Consider the following 21,817-nt stretch of genomic DNA (forward strand, 5'->3'; position numbering starts at 1 on the left):
TCGGGTCCCGCGCGCGCGCGCGCCGCAGCCGGCTGCAGCAGACCCGGCCCGGGCGGCGCCGTCCGTCCGCTGTCCGCGCGCCCCGCAGCTGATAACGCCCTGGCCGGCGCTACGTCACGCACGGCGGCCCGGCCACCCCGCCTGGCGCCCGCCTCTGCGCGGCCGCCCGCTCCCGGCTCCGCTCTGCTGTCAGGCGCGCGGCGCGGCGCGGCGCTGCGCTCGGGGCGGCCCCTCCTCCTCCCCCTTCCTTCCCCTCCCCCTTCCCTCCACCCCCTCCTCCTCCCCCTCCCCCTTCCCCTCCCCCTTCTCCTCCTCCTCCTCCTCCGCGCCGGCCTCCTGCCCCTCCCCGTCTCCTCCCCCGCGCCGCCCGCCGCCTCGCGGCAGAGCCCCCTTCCCCGTTCACCGCACCCGGCTTTTCCTCGTTCCTCATTGGCTCTTCCCAGAGCCCGCAGCCCGGGCCAAGCGCCTGGAGCCCCAGCATCCTCTTACAGTCCGCCCCGCAGGCAGGGTCCGCGGAGGGACGCGGCAGTTGGGCTCCCCAGAGAACTTTCTGAAACTCCACCAAGTTGCAATCCAGTCTTAACTCTTTCCCCACACTCCGATTCGGCTTGCTTTTACCCTGCCGAGCAAATTGCTGGGGCAGGGGAGGGGGGCGTGTGCAAAGACAATTTCTGCGGCTTTGAGGTTGGGGGGGAGATCTAACTCTATTTTGTAAAAGTAAGCAGTGCGATGCACGATGCAATATTGTTTCAAAACTCTTTACGTTCTAATATGTTTAACGGAAGTCTTACCATAGAAGGCACTTAAAATTAGGTAGGAGATTGTCGCTGTGTGACAAGCCGCTCCGTCAATTCTTTTTTAAAACCTGGGATTTATGAGTATGTACATTTAGGTTTTTTGTTTCTTATGATTTTTTTTTATTTAGTCTGTATATTCTAGAGCACTGACTGTGAAAACAGACTGTCTGAATTTGAATCCGTTTCCCCCTAGCTGTGTAGACAAGATACGTGCCTTCTCTGTGCCTGTTTCCCTAGTAGTAAAATGGAGCTACTGACCGATCCTGCCTGTTGTAGGAATTACAGTAATATGAATTGGGGGGTGGGGGGTGCGCTTACAACGCTGGGCACAAGATTTTAAGGGTTATATAAGTTGCAGCTCTTTTTTGTTTTTTCCCTCCTGAGAAACTTATAAAATTACCCCTTTAAGTATCACTTTTGGTATGGTCAGCTCTGTTTGGGACACTGCTCATAGGGAACTTCTGTGGAATAGGGATCAGGAAATACCACTAGCTAGTTTGTCCATGGAACAGTACCGCAAGCCTTTTGGGGGGTGGGAGGGGCTGGGGTTTGAACTCAGGGCTTTGCTCTTGCAAAGCAGGCGTTCTACCGCTTGAGGCACACCTCCGGTCCATTTTGCTCCGGTTTTTCGGGAGATGGTGGTCTCAAGAAATATTTCCTGGGAGTGGCCTGGAACCACGATCCTCCCAGTAGCTAGGATTACAGGCGGGAGCCGCTGGTGCCTGGCGCCCGTATGCATTTTTTAAAGCAGTGCAGCCAAGCACCTTAGAAATTGAATCCAGCAAGCCACAATGTGCTGAAGTTCAGGTCGTGTTGTGTGAAGGAGTGCAGCTCCTATCGTTATTTCAGACTCTTACACCTTCCTCCAACTGCTTACCCTAAGCAGCCTTTCTTTCCTCCCTCTCTGTGTGGTCTGATGTTCCTTCCAGAATCACTTCGCTCACTTCCTTCTTTTGAGCACCTTAACTGCATGAATATTTGGTCCTAACCACATGCTATTGTTTGGTTCTTTATCTGTGCGCACACACACACACACACACACACACACACACACCTATGTATGTAGGTGTGTATATGAATCGATTCTCTCTAGCTACATTATATAAAAAGTCCCTGTTTTAATATCAGTATCACTGCTCTCAGTACAGTGTCTTGCAAGTATTCAACTGATAATTGCTAGAGGGATACTCAAGAGAAGGAATGTTACTAGGAAATTGGTTTCTCATTAGCATACTTTTTAGCTAACTTTTCAATTTAATAGTACCTATGTAATCCCTACTACAAATAGAATTAAGTCGTCGTTTACCAAAAAGACAAAACCAAAAGCCAAAGCTCCCTTGCTACCCACACTCTCCTCCCCATTGCTACCTCCCACAGACATGAAAGGAACTACAACCTTGATTCTCAATTAACAAGATTCTGCATTAGATCTAAAAAAATAAAGTTATGTTTAGGTGTTTCTAAACATAAAAACAAACTGTATTCAGGTCACCTCTTCTTTATGACTATTGTGTATCAGACCCTACTTTGATAATACAGGAACTAATTTTGCTCCTTAATTTTAGTAAGGCATCAATAGCAATGACTTACCCTGTCTGCCAAATGCCACTCCCCCAAGTCCTCTGTCACTGTTTCATTCTACTCATTGCTAAACCAGCATCTTGCTCTTTAGTTTTGAATTAGATTCCTTCTGGCTGGGTGGAGCCTATTTTTGTGGCCTGTGTTATGTCACACATTGACAACTATATTTATATAGTTGGGGGGGAGCTGAGACATGTTTTTACACACTACCAATAAATCTTGTTAAAGCAGACAGACAAGTCACTATGTCTCCAAACCTTCCCACCTTCCCAGCCCTCCCTCCCCACCAAATGCCACTTTGAGCTGGCTCATTAGTCCAAAGCAAACCATTTGCCATAACAGCTTGTACATCTCCATGAAAAAGTGTTTCCAGCAAGTTTAAATATTAAAACCAATGTACTGAGATGGTTCAACCAATGAAATGGTCACAAATAGGAAAAAAGATTATGCTTTCCAAAGTATCCCTTACCCATTAATAAATAATGCTGTTCATTCACATGCCAATTAAACTCGGGCTGTCAAATAAAGTTAGAAACAAGGAGCTCAATGCTGTAATTGTTTTTCCAGGAAAACTCCCAATGTCATCAGATTAAGTGTGACTGGCTGAGTTGCCCGATTTTCTTCTTAACATAACAGCCAAATATTCTCCTCTCCAGTCTACTTCCCTGGATTTTCTTTCCTCTTTGATTCTTTGTTTTGGTTGCAGGTAGATGGGAAGCAGTTGAAAGTAACCACCCACTGCTCCCTTCTGTTGCCAACATATCTCACTTTCCCCTCTGTTTTTCATTTTTCTTTCCCTTTCTTTTCAAAGCAGGTACTAGTTCCTCTTCCTCCATGAGTGCTACTTATTATCTCCTTTCAAGCCCTACTTTGTTCTTTTGCTTCCCCGCCCCCCACTCCCACCCCAGGCCTCTGTCTTCTCAGAAAAGCTGCTTGTGGACACTCAGAAAGTGCAGCAGTAAAGACAGAGTAGATCTGAAGCGCAGCATTAAAGGGAAAAAACCCTCTTGGTTGAATATACTACCATTGTGTGGCCTGTGAGCAATATAATTCCTTGGCAGAGCTAGAAAGGGTCCCTCAGTTCATCACACAGTCTGAAGCTTTGCCCTTGGGCAGAACAACTCTTAAGAGCACCCCCTCCAAAGTCTAAGCGTCATTCTACAAATTCCTTATCCAGCAGTGAATTCTATTGCAGATAGGCAAAGTAAGGAGCATCAATTGCACATTTTGCTATAGAGAAAAGCAACAAAATGACGCCTTGCAGTTTTTATGGCCAAACAAACACAAATGATGTAATTGGGAAAAGCTGTCTCCAAATAGAAGGAAAAGAGTAAAGGGCAATCCTTTCAGTTTGGGTGATGACCACCACTCGAGGGTCTGAGATCAAAGCTCCAGCCAGACATCAAAGCCCATTTGAGTCTAACGCCAAGAGAGCCACAGTGAATTAAACTTCATATACAAACTAATTATAGCTTGATCTCACAATCAGACTTCAGTAAGGACATAGAGGGAAGAAAGCAGACATTGAAACAAAAGATCAGGAAAATCACTCCAAAACTGGGCAGTATAATGGCCCCAATTGCTTTAAAAAATCCTTTCAGGGAAGAGGGGAGTGAGGGAATAGCAGAGGAAATTTTTGACAATGCTGATCTTGTTTGAAAGACTAACAAACAACTTTTTCCACCCTCTTTGACTGCATGACAGAAGACATCTTTATTCTGGAAAGAACAGGTTATCTTTTAGCTGTGTTTTAGTGTTGCTAAGGAGGTTCCATGTCATCAGGCGTCTGTTGAAGAAGCCCTAGGTGATCCCATGAAGAATACCCTTCAGGAAGCTTAGGCTTCCTCCTACAGAACACTGTGACTTATAAAGAGACTGGTGTGTCACAGAGTTACTCTGTTCCTCAAGATTTTAATCACTAATGCCCCCACCAACCTAGGAGTTCAGTCCTTCAACTCTGTCATTTCTATAGGTCATCTTTACAGATGGAAGATGCAAAGTACCTAGTATGCAAATACCCTAGAACTACATACCCTGGTGCTAAAACCAGGAAATGGTTATATGCAGGCAAATTTTAGAAGTATTTCAGAGACAAGTGGGTTCCTTAAACAATTGCATAAGTAGCTTTTGCCCTTGCCTTGCTTTAACAGGATTGTTCCCCAATTAAAATTAGACATCTCACAAACCAGCACACCACTGCACACCTGATTTGATAAATGCATAGAATATGTCTTTGTAGATAAACATTAATGATTCCTTAATGAAGCAAAATCCAAATGTATAACCTGTATCTTTCATAATGAAAAAATTGTAGATAAACAAGCTTCTCATTGGATAAAAGCAAATATGTACCATCATCATTGTTGATGATTGTGCCTCTTTGAATAATTATTTACTTATTCAATGGATATTTATAGTATATGCAATACATACCAGGCACCAAGGACACAATAGTAGAGATCAGACATAGTCCCTACTTTCATGGAGGTTATGGTCTAACAGTTAATCACTGTCAAGTAATTAAATAATGATGTGTGTGTGCACACATACATGTGTACTCCCAAATTGTGAGGCAATGACCTCAATTGGTGAAATAATACTTTAAAAGTAGATATATTCTTCAGGGAAATGTAAATGAAAACCATAATGAGATAGGAGCTCACTGCAGTTAGGGTGGCTAAGGACTAATCAATTTAGATGATACATATAAACTAGGAGTAATTAGTATAAGAAAATAAACTTTAAAATAACAAATTATTTTACTGGTCTATGTATTACCTTTTCCTAGAAATAATCCCAGAAAGAAAAAAAAAAAAAAAAGGCAGCATTCAAATCCATGGGAGTATGGCAGATTCCAATATGGCTTCCTGATTTTTTCTACACTAGCATAGCATCACCAATGAGGTGATGTTTTGTGGGTCAGCTCTAGATTATGAAGATGAAAGCAGAAGCTTTGCCGTTAAGATACTGACAATTGGTCCAGTTCTTCCTTTTCTTTTGCTTCTATGAACCCAGCCCTCTAAGGCCAGGCAGGAACACAATCAGAACTCCAAACAAGTTCCTACATTCCACATGGAGTTCTTGGCCTGTTTGCCTCCAAGACTCACACATGCACTTTAATTAAGACCCCTCAGGAGCCTAGGGATCCCAGTAGAAAAGCCCAGAATGCCATTATCACCCCAGGAGAGGCTAAAAGCGAAGCTTATGTGGCTTTGCCCCATGGGGAGTGGCTTCCTCTAATCCATTGCACATCGCGGCCTCGCGTGTGAAGAGTCGCACCGTCCACTTCAAACAGAAGTTGGGCCTTGAGCATGTTTGGGCTGAGAGGAAAGATGGGGGATGTGACGAGCCTGGATTCAAAGAGAAGTCAGCTGAGTTGACAGTCTCTGTGCAAGGCTCCAGCCCCAGAGCCCCGCAGGGCTGTTGGAAGCCTGGGAGCTCCCCTTCCATCTCTCTCCGCCCACCCCACCCCGGTAGCTCTCCTTCCTGAGCCGGGATTCTTTGAAGTCTGTGAGGATGGTTTTGACAACAGATGGGACAATTCACTTCTGTTCGGTTTGGCCCAGGCAAACTAAATTCAAACAGTGCAGAGAGTTTTTCCAAATGATAAAGAAACAGTGCCATTTTGTGGTGTGTCCAGCTCATTCCCTCTCAGACTCTGTGGAGGAATCTAGTTGACCCATTCTTGGCTTCCATAGAAGCTATTTTTATAAAAGAAAGAACCTGACTCTTAACTGGTGTGGTCAAAGGACATAGGTTCGTGAATAGGCAAGTTGTGGATTTCAACTCCAGCTACATCTCACTCTACCACTCCATAAACTCACCATGCACTGGCTTGCCAGCTTTGGCCTTCTTGTCCCCATTCTTCTCATCTGCAAAACCAGGTTTGCACCTAACCTTGCAGGGAGGTTGTGAAATGAAGGTTGGTAATCCAGACATCCTAACACGTTATGCATGCATTCATACATACAACGTAAAATTCAGGCTAGTTCCATAAGATGAAAATCAGTAGCTACCCTAGTTGTTCTGAAGGTTTTCACAGGTATCTATTTCATAGTGCTTTTAGAACATTTTACTTGATTTTAAGCCATAAGTAGATTCACTTACTCAAGGAACAAAACCGGCAGGGATGAAACACAAGGATCCTGCGCTTAGAAGCTTACGGATAATTAGGGCTGTTTCCTGTATTGAGAAGAAATAAGCTTTGACCAGGGTTCTACTCCTTGAGCGAGACATTTAACCTCTCTGCACCTCAGCTGCCTCATTCTGTAAAATGGCATGCACTTAATTCACGAATAGTCAACATGAAGGAGCCTGCACATAGTAGACACTGGGAAATGTTGACTCCTTATTTCTTCTGTTTCATATATGTTACCGGAGGTAATATTTAGGTTAAGAAGCTTATTCAGCCTCTTCCATTTTTTGCATAGCCTCTTATTATAGAAAAAAAAAATTTAAAACAAAAAAGTATAGAAAACATATAATATAGCTCCCTAAGCCTGTCTCCCAAGGTAACAACTACAAACAAGACTATAAACAGACTCCATTTTGAAATGAGTATCTTGACAATTTTGGGACTCACAGATATAAAACAGAGTTACAAACAAAAGATGTATTTCCATCATTAGTTTAATGCCAGACATATACGAAACATTCAGTACATGCTAGATGTTATTGTCTGCGTTATCATTTTTTTTTCCTAGAACTTATCCAAAACCCTTTCATGGACCTCATAGAATATACCTTTCATCCAAAAAGCAGAAGACACTTTTTCCACATTCCTTAAAATGCATCATGTAAATAAATACATTTAATTCAATAAATGCCACTCAAAACAAGACTCCAGTTACTGGTCCTCTGGTTGTCGTTATCCTTGGTGCCAATGACTTTCTTCCTCAAGTCTTCTCTCCCTTCTGAACTTGATGGTTTGCGCCTCTTCACAGCTGGATCACTCCTCATGCAGCTCTATCCCGCTCCAAAGTGGGTGGCAGGACTCCTTGAATGCTTAATGTTCAAGAACCATAGAGTCTGAAACAAAGTACTATTAGGAAAGAGCCAAGTAAACCAAACCAGCTTAAAAATTAGTGAAAGCAGCCAGGTGCAGGTGGTTCACACCTGTAATCCTAGCTACTCAGGAGTCAGAGATTAGGAGAATCTCTGTTCAAAATCATCCCCAGGCAAATAGTTCTCCTTGAGATCATATCTTGAAAAAACCCAACATAAAAAAAGGGCTGACAGAGTGGCTCAAGCAGTAAGACCTGCTTAGCAAGGACTGGAGTTCAAACCAGTACCACCAAAAAAAAAAAAAAAAAATCAGTGAAAGCATTCCTGATGTCTAGATTATTTGGGTTTCAGAGACATCTTTCATGAACAACTAAACTCACTATGTCACGTAGACTAAAACTAATGGTCATAATATGTAGAAATAGTAAAGACAAAAATGTGACTTCCAAAACTCAGAAGTCAATTCTTGACTTCATTAGGGTTTCCTCTCTTGTTCAATTAGATTTTAAACACCTCAAGGGCAGGGACAAATCTTTTATCACCTCAGACTCTCTCAGAACAAAGGTGGATACAAAGCAGAAACTCAACAAATGCTTGTCTAATTCAGTCACCTTTCAAGATAGATTGAGATGGAATCCCATCTGTGACGCCCCAGAAGGACTGACTGGAAATTCTATAAATAGGTATTTAGAGACCAACCAAAATATGGTGCTTTTCCTGTCTGCTCCATTTTCAGAAATGTCTCATGAGCTTGTGCCTTTTAGAGAGAAATATGGGGAAACAGGAAAAAGGGAAACTGTTCCATTTCTGTAAAGATAAGAATAAAGTCTGATAAAGACAAAAGGCATTTGGGGTCAGTTGGGTTAAAACAAACTCAGACTATTCAGCCTGTTTGAAGTTGACAAGAAACAGTGAATGACCCATGGGCCACTGTGGAGCACAAAGCATCTCAATCAGCATTACATCAATGGGGGACAACACGGGAACCAGGCCAGGCTGGCTGCACTGTGTGAAAGGCCCTAGGGAGGATTTCCACCTGAACTCATCTATGTGCATTGTGGGAGAGGGGAGACAGGCGAATGACGGGGAGAATCACCAACTTGGAATTCAGACTTTCTCTTTACTTACAGTAATGGAATTAATCCCTAAGGAGATTCTTGTACAGTGGTTTCATTTTGTTTGGTCATTAATTCAAATTTACTTCTTGGTGGCCATCCCTAACACCTCACAGCACTGTAAGCACTAGTTAGGAGTTTAATCAATGTTTGTTGAATTGGGTAGGGACAAAGAGCAAAAATCACTGGCATAATATTAAACACATGCCATTTCCACTAAGTGGTACTTGGATGAGGGCTCTTCTAACTGAAAATGGTTCTTTTTCCAAAGACAAGTTCAGGTGAGTTCCCCTCTCTGAGCACAGCAACATTTACAGTAAAAACTGCTCAAATCTCAAGCCCCTCTGTCCTACTGATCATGTATTCAGCTGCCCCAAATATACTTAGGCTGACACTTGGCTCTTCCCAGGGTTTTTCCAGGAAGCCAGGAGCCAGGTTCTTACCTCGACAACAGCCAGCTGCTGTGGCTGCAGCTGCTTCAGTCAGCACAAAGGGAAGGGGACGAGGTTCCGCCCCACACCGTGCATCTGGGGGATTTCACTGCTTCGAAAGAACAAGGCAGAAAAAAACGCCCCTGAGCTCACCTTTCCCTTCCCCTTTTAGTTCATTTCCACGTCTAGGAATTAGGCTGCTCTGTTTCCAGTCCAGCTGAGCCCGATTTAGAATTACAGGGCAAATACCACCCTCATATCTGTATCATTTGTGTCTTCTGACATTATCCAAACCATGTCACCCCATCCTATTCTCCCTCCCTCCTTTCTGAAACATCCTTCCTCTGAGGATCCTACATAAGCACCCTGGTAATGGAAGGCAGTGAAAACGAAAGTGAATCTTTAGTTTTCTGTTTTACAAGAAACAGAAAACCAAGAGCAGTTTAGCTTGTGACCAAATTTCTTAACTGACCAAATCCTGGGTCTGTATCAAAAGTCATCCTGTCTAATTTGTCTTCCAAGAAATAATAAAATTAGCCTTTTACCTTTCCTCCACATCATCACAAAGAACAAAACTCCAAAGCTAGGTTATCATGCCTCTGTCTTTTGTCTGTCTGCTCCACAAGGTTCTGACTGTGAGCCTATCAAAAGAACGTGAATAATGAGGCTACATTTCCTATTGACCCAGCTGTTTTTATAAACAAAGCTCTTCCTTCTAGGAAAGGCAACCACATAAAATTGCTGAAAATTATCAGTCTCAACTCATCTGAATTTCATCTCGGGTACAACTCGTTCAGGAAATGGGAACCTCACAGAGATTTGCCTTTTTTACAAATTGCCTCCAGATGTGGCATGCGGCATGCCAAAGAATCTTTATTAAAATATCACACAGTAGCGAGTGCCCCATAGTTTCTTCTTCTGTCACCTTGTTCAGAAGGTGAACAACAAAGTACTGATCGTAGGAAAAGCACAAGGTTTTCCTATTACAATGGCCTCACCCTTCTTCCACAGCCTCCAGCCACCCCGCCCTGTTTAACTTGTTTTTCTCCCATTACCCTTTATTACACTTATAATTTATTTATTTATCATGTTGTTTATTGCTTCTCTCCCTTGCTAGAATAGAAGATCCACAAAAGGAGGATCTTTGTTCTGTTCATTGACATACTTTAAGAGTCTAGAACCACTGGAGGTGTGGCTCAAGCAATAGAGTGCCTGCTTTGCAAGCATGAAGCCTTAAGTAAACCCCAACACACCAAAACAAACAAACAAACAAACAAAAAACCCAAGTCTAGAAAAATGCCTGGCACACGGTGCTTGCTCAGCTAAGTATTTGTTGAGTGAATGAATGAACAAATCAATGTGTCATTTTCATCAGAGCAAAATCTCTAGTCCTGACCTCAATGTGCCACATGTCCTGTTTTGTTTGGGCCACTAAAGTGGCACAACGATAACACCACTATTATTTCCAGATCCCCATCTCTTTCTCCCAAAGTACCCATTTTTATCAAAAACACAATCTGCTAGTGCTTATGTTAAAATTCTTGTTCTATTATTTTCACTCTGTCATCCCTGGGTCATCAATTTATCAAATTCCTGAGGATGGTTCCTTTTAAATATCTGCCCATTTTGTCCCTTCCCCTCTATTCTCGCCCCAGTCTGCACAATTAGCACCTCAAATAGAGTCCTAATTGGCCTCCCAGCTCCAGTCTCTCCCCCCTACAGATTCTTTTGCATGTCTTAAGCATTGTTTTGATCCCAGCAGTCCTCCTCCAAAGCAGTCTGTGATGCGGCTCACCTATCAAACCCAACCATCCTGAGCAGTCAAATGGTCAGGAGTTAGGTCGAGAGCAAGTAGAAAGTGTTGCATAGGCAAATGAGCTACTGTATGCAGGGTTGGGGAAAGGCACTGGGGAGAAGACCATAACAGCCAAGCTAAGGACTTTGAACTCCATTTGGGGAGGAGTGAAGAGTGAGCCGTGAGAAGACACGTAGGCCTAGGAAGTGACCAGACAAAGATGGTGTTTCAGGAAGTATAAGCTGGTGGACGGATAACAGTGTCGTTAAGGAAAGTGACAAGAGAATTTATGAAATAATGTGCAAGATACTTGACTATTAATTTAGCAGTGACCTACCAGGTACTAATTATATCTCGAGCAGTGTTCAAGGTGTCAGGAACAGATAGGGAGAAAGTGCCAAAGACAATAACCAACCATCCATATCTTCTGGTGTTGTATTGGCTTGACTTCTAGTCACAGTCAGATGAAAAATAAGCACAGTTGGCCAGGCTTGGTCATCACCACCCCCAGCTGTCATCCCAAGGTGCTGTTCCTAAACACCTGGACCACAGATTAAGTGGGAAAAGGCAAGGAAATAGTTCCTTTGATTCAGGAATTAACAAACTTTTTCTGTAAATGTCCAGATAGTAAATATTTTATTACTGGGGAGAAGGGTGAATGAAGGAGATTAAGGTGAGGGCATATGGTTGATGAAACAGAACTAAGAAACCTCTTGCAATTGCTTTAAGTAGGGCAGGGAGGGGGTTGAGGGGAAAGGCGATGCAACCAATGTACAATGTAAGTCTAATTGGAATTGTCACTATGAATCCCTCACTGTACAGTGAATATATCCTAAAAAAACAATTTTAGTATTGGGTACCCTACAGTCTGTCACTGCTCAACTCTCATTAAGTTCAAAAGCAGCCCCAGAAAAGTGATGACTGTGTTCCAATAAAACTGTTTATAAAAACAGGTGACAGGATAACTCAGCCCACAGGTCAAAGTGATCTTTGCTCTAATATATCAGGGTATTCTAAATCTAATGCTCAGTTTTAGTTAGGAGAGGTAGCATGGAAGACTATAAAGAGCATGAGTTCCAGAGCCCAGAAAGCTGGACTAGAATGGGGCTGAGGATGTAGCTCAGTTTGCCTAGTATGAACAAAGGGGCCCAGTTTTGACCCCCCCAGCACCACACCCCCAGCAATAATAATAAGAATTCCAACATTACAGCTATGGTGTATGTGGAAACTAAGCCACAGTTTCTTAATGCCTAAAATGAGAAGCAGCACAGCGTGATGACCAGAGTCAGATCACCTGGCTTCAAATTTGGCCCCACCACTTTCTACCTTTGCGATATGAGCAAGTTTCTTAGTTTCCTCAACTGCTTTTTCATGAGGATAATATATATATATATATATATATATATATATCTCACCTTAATTAAATGAAGTCATGCTTATCAAGGGCCTGCCACAAATTAAGCTCTCCATAACTACTAGCCACCATCATTATCATTATTATTGTTACTCTATTACATGAAGTTGCCCAAGGAATGGCTAGGGAGACAATTTGAGAGAATATTGGCATCCTTATTTCAGAGATTAAAAACAGAGCCACCATGCTGATTTTACACTTCTGAACCTCACATTTCCCACACAATGCAGGAAAAGTCACCTTATAAACCAGCCACTGAGCCACCAGTTGATGGCCTTTAAGTGGCTTTCACGTTCTGAAGATTGTCATGCATAATGTATTATGCTTATGTCGGGGTGAAATTGTTCCCATTGATTGGCTTCTTGCCTCCATCAAGGGCTTGGGGGATGGCACGTTGTCTCTAAAGGAAGCTGGGTTTGCTTTCTCAGAATTGTCAGTGCCAAAGTTTCTTTCAGAGTCTTTAAATCAACTGGTGTGATTTGCTCTCCAATTACAACCGAGTTCAACTTTTCCGATACGACCTAGACTTCCTGAGCTAGACACGTGAGCGCCCAATTAGTCCAGCGTCTTCAGACAGAATCTAGGACTGGGTCATGCGTGGCTCCTCCCGGGGCATCATGCTCTCCTGGGAATCAGCACCCGGATGAGGAAAGCAAGTAGACTTAAATCTTTAGAAAATTGTTCTGTTCCAGGGCACTGTGACCGCAGTTTAATGTGAATATTCAGGTTTTAGATAGGTAGATATGTACACACATACATATATAACTTTGAATATATTGTAATGTATATCTAACAATAGAATATATAATATACAATTATATAATATATAATATACAATTATATATATATAAAATCTTTCACATTGTGCTGCACATATCAAGAATATTATTGCCCCAGAGTACATCAAAGTGGAGATGATCTTGTCTGTGTGACATCTCTGGGACCATCTTTGTTGTCTGTCGCTCTTTATTAAAATGCATCGCAGGGATCTTTATGGCTGTTCACACAGTGACCTCCTGAGCCTGGGAGTGCTCTGTTTCCTCTGGTCGCGTCACCCCTAGTCAGCACAGTGGCCTTTGTGCCCGCTCAGAGAGCGGCAGTCTGCATTTCAGGTTGTCTGCCGTCTATCAAGCAATCCTAGCTGCTGTGCGTGTCCTGCTCTTTGTTGGAAGTCATCGGCCATGGGGGCAAAGGTAGTAAACAGTAATTAATATGCAAATTTGCCAGCAACTTGCCTCTTGGTGCTAAGGTTTCTTTGTTTGTTTGCAAGTTGTGGACAAACTGGGGTTTGTCTTAATCATAATTAGCATGATAAATATAAAATGATGGCATAATTATTGGTTGGCTTTTTTAAAATGGTAGCATATCCCTGCTGTGTCTGAGATGCAGTGACTCGGTAGGGGTGCCTTCAAAAATGAATTTTAAAATGCTGAAATACCCATTTTAATTAAACGACAAACACTGAAATGAGTTTTTCACTTCGAAAATCATAGTTACTGGGCAACAAATCACTGACGCATATATTAAAAATTAGTGTTTTAACTTCAGTTGACCTTATCCCAAAGGGGGGAAAAAACAGAATTACTCTTCTAATAGTAATAACAAAGGGTGAAATTTATTACCTTGCACCAGTTACCATGCTAAACACCTTCTTGCTTTTTTTGTGTGTGGTGGACTGGGGTTTAAACTAAGGACTTCCTGCTTGCAAAGCAGGCGCTCTATTGCTTGAGCCACACCTCCAGCCCATTTTGCTCCAGTTATTTTGGAGATGGGCCCGGCGAGCTATGTGTGGGCAAAGAAGGGAGGAAAGGCGAGGACACACAACTGGTCTTGAACTGTCATCCTCCCTTCTCAGCCTTGTAAGTAGCTAGGATTACAAGACTGAGCCACCAGCACCTGGCTTCTTGCATTATTTCAGTAACAACACCCAAGGAACCAAACAAAGTGTGTTATTAATATCCATAAAGCCAAAAGTTTTAGATAGGTTTTCTGCATGTTTAAAAATTGTTTATTTTTTATTTATTTATTGGTTTGGTTTTTTTTTTTTTTTTTTTTTGGTGGTACTGGGGATTGAACTCAGGGCATAGCACTTACTAGGCAAATGCTTCCACTTTGGTAAGGTCCCTAGCCCATTTTTTTTAGTTTGTTTTTCAGATAGAGTCTCATGCTTTTGCACTGGTAGGCCTTGCACTGCTATCCTTCATCCAGCCTTAAAAGTAGCTAGGATTACAGAGGTGCACCACCATTCCCTGCCCCATATAGTTTTGCTCTCTTTCCTTAACTTCTTTCTTTCTTCTTTCCTTCCTTCATTCCTCTCTCTCTCTTTCTTCTTCATGGTACCATAGTTTGAACTTAGGGCTTTAAACTTGCTAGGTAGGTGCTTCAACACTTGAACCATGCTCCCTTTTTGCTTTACTTATTTTTCAGGTAGAGTCTCATATTTTTGCATGAGGTGGGCCTCAGACTTCAATCTGCCTACCTATGGCCTCCTGCATTGCTGGGAGGAGAGACATATGCCATCATGCCTGGCTTATTCGTTGAGATAGGGATCTCACTAACTTTTTCCTCAGGGCTGGCCTTGAACCTCCATTTTCTAGATCTCTGCCTCCCAAGTAGCTGGGATTACAGACATGAGCCACTGATTCCATCTTAGATAGATTTTCTTACAATAGGTTTTTCTCTATTTGTGATGGTCTCCAAACTCTTATTTGCAGCTCCCTTTCCTTTTTTATTCTTATTCTCCCTTCTCTGACAAGCTACCGATTAGTTGCTTTTAGTTAATTCATCATCAAGCTGGTGACACCTCTAGCTCTGACCTGCCTTCTTCATCTGCTGCTGTGCAAAGTCCTAAGTTCTCAGCCTGGTACTGAAGGCTCTCCAGGCAGCCCACCTGCTTTCCAGCTTTTATTTCTCATTGTACCGTTCACTATTTAATTCAGCTCCCATTGTTTAGTGCTAATTGGGAAAGGTGCTGTGATTGTCTCTCAGATTGAAGTGGGATGGGAAAGGGAAAAAAGTGACATTTTTGAAGTACCAGCTACTCAGGAGGCTGAGATAGGAGGATCCCTTGAACCCAGGAATCCAAAGCCAGCCTGGACAACATAGTGAGACACTATCTCGAGAAAAAAAAAATAAAACATGAGAGAGAGAAAGAGGAAGGAAGGAAAGAAAGAAAGAGAAAGAAAGAAAGAAAAAGAGCACTATTTGTGCAGAGGTGTGGCTCAGTGGTAGAGTACTGTCTAGCATGGGAGGTTCTAGATTCCATCCCCAACACTAGGGGAAAAAAGTACTTATTCACTTATTCTCAAGGAGGTTTTGGTGAGCACTTAAGGAAAGCAAAGATCAAATTATAAACTAAATTCTAAATTATAAACTGAAGATTTTTGATTGTCCAGATGCTGGTGGATCATACCTGTAATCCTAGCTACTGAGAAGGTAGACATCAGGAGAATTGAGTTCAAAGCTAGCCCTAAGCAAAGAGTTCAGGAGAACCTATCTCAAAAAAAAAGAAAAAAAAAAAAAAAAACCCACAAGCTATCACAAAAAAAGTGAGGCCCCAGTACAGCCAAAAAAAGAAGACTTTTGATTGCCCTGAGGGTAGAAAAGAGTGGTAACACAGTCAGCTGCCTCAACTCGAGCATAAGGCCCCAAAGTCCTGTCCCATAGAGTCCATGGAACACTTGAAGCTCTTTCTTCCCTTCCAAGTCTCCCTCTGTTGCCTGGAAAGCCTCCCCAGCTTCTCCTCAGTAAATGTAGGCTTCCTTCTGCTCCATCCCCGCTGCAATCTTCCTCTGACAATTTTGCGGTGGTATCACACTGTGCTGTAATGAGGTGTTTGTCTGGCTGTCTCCCAATAGCTGTGAGTACTTTGAGGTCTCCCAAGCCTAGCACAGAGCTTGGCATCTAGTTGGCACTAGGGAATTGCTGCTCTTTGCAAGCAGACAGTGTCAGACCTGCTAATAAAGTTAGAATGATCCTTCAGAGAAGAAATTAACAATTCAAAGCAAAGGCTGGTGAAAAGCAACCTGGGGAATAGCTGGGGAAAAGCTACTGCTTGAGCCATACCTCCAGTCCATTTTATTCTGGTTATTTCAAAGATGGGGTCCAGTGTACTATTTCCTCAAGCTGGCCTTGAAACTTGATCCTCCCGATCTCAGCCTCCCAAGTTGCTATGATTATAGGCTTGAGTCAACAGCATCTGGCCTCACTTCCACTTTTATTATGTTGATTTTTGGTGACCCATCTAGAAGCTTATTTTGCTTTGGTGGTACAAGGGTTTTGAACTGACAGCCTTGTACTTGTTAGACAAGTACTCTGCTACTTGAGTCATGCCCCCAGTCCTTTTTGCTTTTAGTTTGTTTTTCGAATAGGGTCTCAAACTTTTGCCTAGGCTAGCCTCAGAGAGCAATCCTCTCACTTCCACCTCCTAAGTAGCTGAGGTTATAGCATGTATCACCATACCTGGCCTAGAAACTTATTTTTAAAAGGAGGGAGCATTATTCTGCTTTTGAGAGAGAAAGAGAGAGAGAGAAGAAAATAAACCCATTGGCTCTATTGTATTTAAGAGCAAAAATCAAGCAATCAGGTATTTAAGAGCAAAAATTCAAGACCAAATAGTTAAGGCTGGACACTGGATTGGTCGTTTACTTGGCACATGCTCTTGAACAAGGTGTGTGTGTGTGTGTGTGTGTGTGTGTGTGTGTGTGTGTGTGTGTGTTTCTGGGGATCGAACCCAGGGCCTTTCCCAGGTTAGTCATGTACTTGACCACTGAACTACACCTCAACTCTAGTTACTTAATTTTTATTCCCTGTTCATGACTTCATGTGTGAGGTTAAAATAGTTAATAAAACTATTAACTGTTGAAAACAGTACTGGGGACATGGTAAGTGTTGACTTTTATTGTCCCTTGAATGTGGCAAGGATCTTTACAATTTTGCTCATTTCTGTATCCTAAGCACCTAAAACAATCCTGGCAATAAAAAGCTTGTTGAGTGGGTTTTATGAATGCCATCATTCTTCATGGCTGTACAGAAATATCACTTCTCTCTGCCCTCCTCTCCTACCTCTTAATTATAGATCCCTGGTCATCTGGTGTCCTATAAAAGCAGTGCCTCAATAGAGAGGATGGCCTCGATGAAGGGGTGAGGACAAGGATGAGACAAGCCCTGAGACCATCTCTGCCCCTACTATATCTGTGGCCTCAGTTTCCAATTCCTATAGAATTGGAGGGCTGAAACCAGAAAATGCAAATGTGTGACTCAGCCAAGTGGCTGACTTAAAGATACCTGATTATAGACTAATAGTAACCTAGCTGGCCTAGTTGGTAAAAATAGGTAAATTCACAGTGTCATGCTCCTAGAAATAGTTGTTCAACCATACACATGTCCCAAAGAGCCATAAAAAATAATTCTCAAATCTGTAACAGTGGGCAGCTTCTCTATTACAACTCATTAAATATTTTATTATAATTGCCACTCAAAGTTCTGTGAAGAAAAGAGCTACCAACCTGAAGATTTAAGAGCAATTTCAAAGGAAGCCCTCTCTGCTCTCTGAGAACCTCTAAGGCCCACCCACGGCTTCCATCTAGGGAATGGGGAAACTTGCAAATGCTGCCCCCCCACCTGGGAAAGAAGTACAGCTGTGAAACCATGCACTCCAGATCCATCACTGTCTGTTCAATTAAAATGGCTCGTATTAGCACTCTGATCAGATTGTTGACATACTAACAGTTACTATAAGAGGGAAGGCAGGCATGAAATGTGCCACGCAGCTGACACCTGTGGATAATGAAGAAGTACTTGCTACACATGCGTTTATCTGGATCTGGGTGTCCATGAAGACACTGAGAAACAGCAGAAATTATTATCAGTGGTAGGACAAGCATTAGGGAAACTCAGAACCAAATGAACTGGACAATTTCTTGTTAATCAGGCCAGCAGACAATCTAATCTCCATTCTTCCCTGTCACAAGTTAAACTTGACTTTCATTTTACAGCAATGTGCTGGATATGGAATTTCCCTTCTTTACTAGGAACTTGGGCCTTTCTCTTAGTTAGGGCTGGCTGAGTTCTACTGGGCTTTAGCTCCTCACTTTCCTGATCAGCTTTTCATATTACAAAGCCACCTTCCTACAGGACATAATCTTGGCTTACCAATTCCATAGAAGTAGGTATGTTAGTGGCCCAAGGCGCAATCTAGGAACACACTAAGACATTATTTGTCACTTAAGCCTGGCCTGAACAACTCTGACCTAGGCTTTTCTCATATTTGGAGACTATGAATCCTTTTGTTGTCAGATTCCAGTTCTATTCAGCAGAAATGTACTGAGATAATATGGTGATAATATAGTTTATAACCACATCCAAACAAGCTGTGATATAGAAGCTGTAATTCTGGACAAATATGATTTGATGCCCAAAGTATAATTGAACTACAAAGCTGATGTTGAACATTTTAACTTAACACCAGCCTGGCACCATATACTCTCTCCTTCATGTCTGATATTCACAGGATTTAAAAAATGCTTGAGACTCTGAAGAAACAATTTTTTTTTTGAGACGGAGTCTTACTATGTAGCCTAGGCTGGCTTCAAACTCAAACTCCTTTTCCTTCTGCCTCAGCTGGATTTACAGGCATTCACCACCATGCCCCACTCAGAACAATTTTATATATTAACTAAAATGCCAACTGATGACACTGAACATTTTCATAAGTGCATTTTTAAAAAATTTGCCTTATATTTAATTCAAAATCAACTGGAAATATTTAAAGTATTTATTGAATGGAATACCAAATACTTCAGTTTTTTAAGTTTTAATGAAATTGCACTTATTGGTAACAGCACATGCACATGGAAAGATCTTGAAATGTACCCCTTAGGAAAGCAGGAAAGTGAAAAAATTAGAAGCTAGAACTCAATTGATCTTCAAATATGATTTGAAATTCTACAGATGTGCTGTGAAATATCTCATCCTATGGGAAGTAGCTTTGGTCACACTCCTGGGTAAATGTATATTCAGTACCAGAATAGAAAGAAATCTCACGGTCACAACTTTCTTCCACGACACCCCTTTGGCTGACTGTGCTTCCCAAGGTAACCTGACTTCAACAGTCCAAACTTCTGGGCGCTGGTAGAGACACTAAAGATTTATACCAGGCTGTATCTATAGAGATTGCCTTGGTACATTCTGTGACGAACTCATAGGTTTGGTTTGGTTTCGTCTTTTGGTGCTGGGGATCAAATCCAGGGCCTCAAACATGGTAAGCGAGTACTCTACCACTGAGCTACATCCCCCCAATTCTCTGTGGCAATAAGTAAATAAATAAGTAAATATTTAATTTCAGATAAACCTGTCCAGATGTAGAGAGCAGCAGGTGTAGCAGAAAGAATATAAATGTTGAAGCTATCTAGCATTTGACCAGCTATATATACCCTCTTGAATGTCAGAACTCGTTATCTGTTAAATGATACTGATAATAACAATATCTTGCAGAACTTGCAGCAAAGAGGATAATTTCCTATTTAAAATACAATGAACTATTCCTGCTTCCATCCTTAAGGAAGGAAACAATTTCTCTCAGGAGTAGGTCAAGATTTTGCCCAGTGAAATACTTTTATTAGCATCTGATACTCAAAACCTGGGCATGAGTCATGGATTGGAAAGATACCAGGACAAAAATAGGGGACTGATAGCTAAACTGCATTTCAGTAATTATGAACAGAAATTTGAAGGGACTATTTAATCTGAAATTCTCTACTGTGAGTGGCTGTTTTCACCAGACACCCCTTTGCTGCTCTTACCCCAGGCACTTGGGCAAAAGTGTAATACATCTGAGTCCCTCCTAGGAGTGGCATTTTGGAAAATTCCAGAGTGGCGCTACCATCATGTGTAAGACCCCAAGTTTGCAAAGGCTTCATGCTCCATTCAATGCCCTTCCTTAGCCATCTCGAACTTCTTAATGTTTATATATATATTTTTAAATTTTACATATATATACATATATATATATATTTTTTTTTTTTAACCAAGAGACTCCTTATTTTCACGTTGTGAGGAGCCAAGCTCTGCTTTATGAACATGGTCTAAGTTCTGTGTTGGAATCTACAGCTTGGTGGACAGATAAGGGAAGAGATCCAGAGAGCCAGATATCAATGAGAGTAAGAATCAGAAGGAACACAAAATCAGAGCTAGCAGTGACCACAAAGGGTCTATTTTAATCTTGGGGACAGCATTGAGTTTCTATAGAATACTAGGGCATTCAAACTATTTTTATGTAATTTTTCAAAGGCTAGGGTAATTCTAACATTGTTTATATTGCTTTATGATAGACAATAGATAGATAGATAGATAGATAGAGAGAGAGAAAGATATTAGTAAGTTTGTATGCTATGTGTTAGGACATGGTTATACTCAATAAATGGTATTATTTTCATTTCACGATCATACTTAGAGTAGCAATGAGAAAGTGTGCACATAAATGCACAAAATATGTGTTTTGTGTGTTCTTCTGATTTTCTTTTCTAAATAATAGTTTTCAAGATGTACAAATTCTGAGCTGGGTGCCCTTGGCTCATACCTGTACTCTTACCTACTCAGGAGGCAGAGATGAGGAGGATCTCGGTTCGAAGCCAGATTGGAAAAATAGTTCTCAAGATCCTATCTCAAAAAAACCTAACACAGAAAAAAGGCCTGGTGGAGTGGCTCAAGGTATAGGCTCTGAGTCAAGCTCCAGTACCCCTCTCCCCCAAAAAAGATGTACAAATTCCAGAATCTCAAGATCTACAAGTTCTTATTTACAACATGTTACTTGTATTGTGGATGATACTTTTCAAGCTATTGCAGTTTTACCAGAACTTACAGGGCCAAACTTAAAAAGAAAAGAAAATGTTAATTGGAAAGTAGAGGGGTGGAGGCAATAAAAGAAATACTGCTTTGAAGTGTTTATGGAGAAATATTCTTAACACAAATAGTAGACCTGTAGCCCAGTCTCACTATGAACATTAACCATGGCTGGGGTCATTTTCCCTCTGAGGACACTAGGGAACAGAAAGAATATATACTATATGTTATTCCAAACATGGGAGAGGCTGAATATGTCCCAAGGACCTTTGATCTATATCAGTTTTCTTATTTTAAAACACATTTACTTTTCCATTTGAAGTTGAAAAAAGGTCTTTCTGCTATATTTAACTTTCTTTGCATTATGATATCCTCTGGATAGTAACAATTAAACATCCAAAATAATCACACATATCCAAAGTCACATTAAGGTCAAAGTTGTCCCATATAGGAAACCCTTTGAATTCTTAAAACAGGATTATTGACTTTGCGACTTGATTTGATGGTGTAAATCGGTAAAGTATGACATTTTTGGGTGTTAATCTCTGTTCCAGAGGTATGAGAGAATGGCTAATTGATGTTTGCCAGCCTTGCCCAGTTCTTATGCAGAAAGAGGATGTGCTAGACACTCTAGAGTTCTAAGATGACACTCCGTGAACCACACCTAAGAGTGAATACCTACAGGACCTGTGAGTTGTGTGGCAAAGGTGATGGTAATCACTGTTAGATTATATGCCATTATAAGGGTTTTTCAGATGTTAGTAAGGTCCCAAATCAGGCAACTTTAAATTAATCTAAGAGAGATTATATTTGATGGGCCTGACCCAATCTGGTGGCAC

General features: G+C 41.7%; 1 long non-coding RNA gene across 2 annotated transcripts; it reads right to left on the reverse strand.

Annotated features, from left to right (window-relative positions):
* Positions 1-7,002: 7,002 nt before the first annotated feature.
* Positions 7,003-9,582, reverse strand: LOC141421284 (uncharacterized). Of its 2 annotated transcripts, none has more exons than XR_012445891.1 (3): positions 9,474-9,582; positions 8,941-9,040; positions 7,003-7,419 (listed from the first exon to the last, which is right to left on the reverse strand). It is a non-coding gene; the product is annotated as an uncharacterized lncRNA (long non-coding RNA). The 2 variants fall into 2 exon arrangements; XR_012445892.1 differs by having other exon boundaries at positions 8,941-9,037; positions 9,474-9,568.
* Between the last annotated feature and the right edge of the window lie 12,235 nt (positions 9,583-21,817).

Source organism: Castor canadensis, chromosome 3 (assembly GCF_047511655.1).
Source record: "Castor canadensis chromosome 3, mCasCan1.hap1v2, whole genome shotgun sequence".
Taxonomy (NCBI): domain Eukaryota; kingdom Metazoa; phylum Chordata; class Mammalia; order Rodentia; family Castoridae; genus Castor; species Castor canadensis.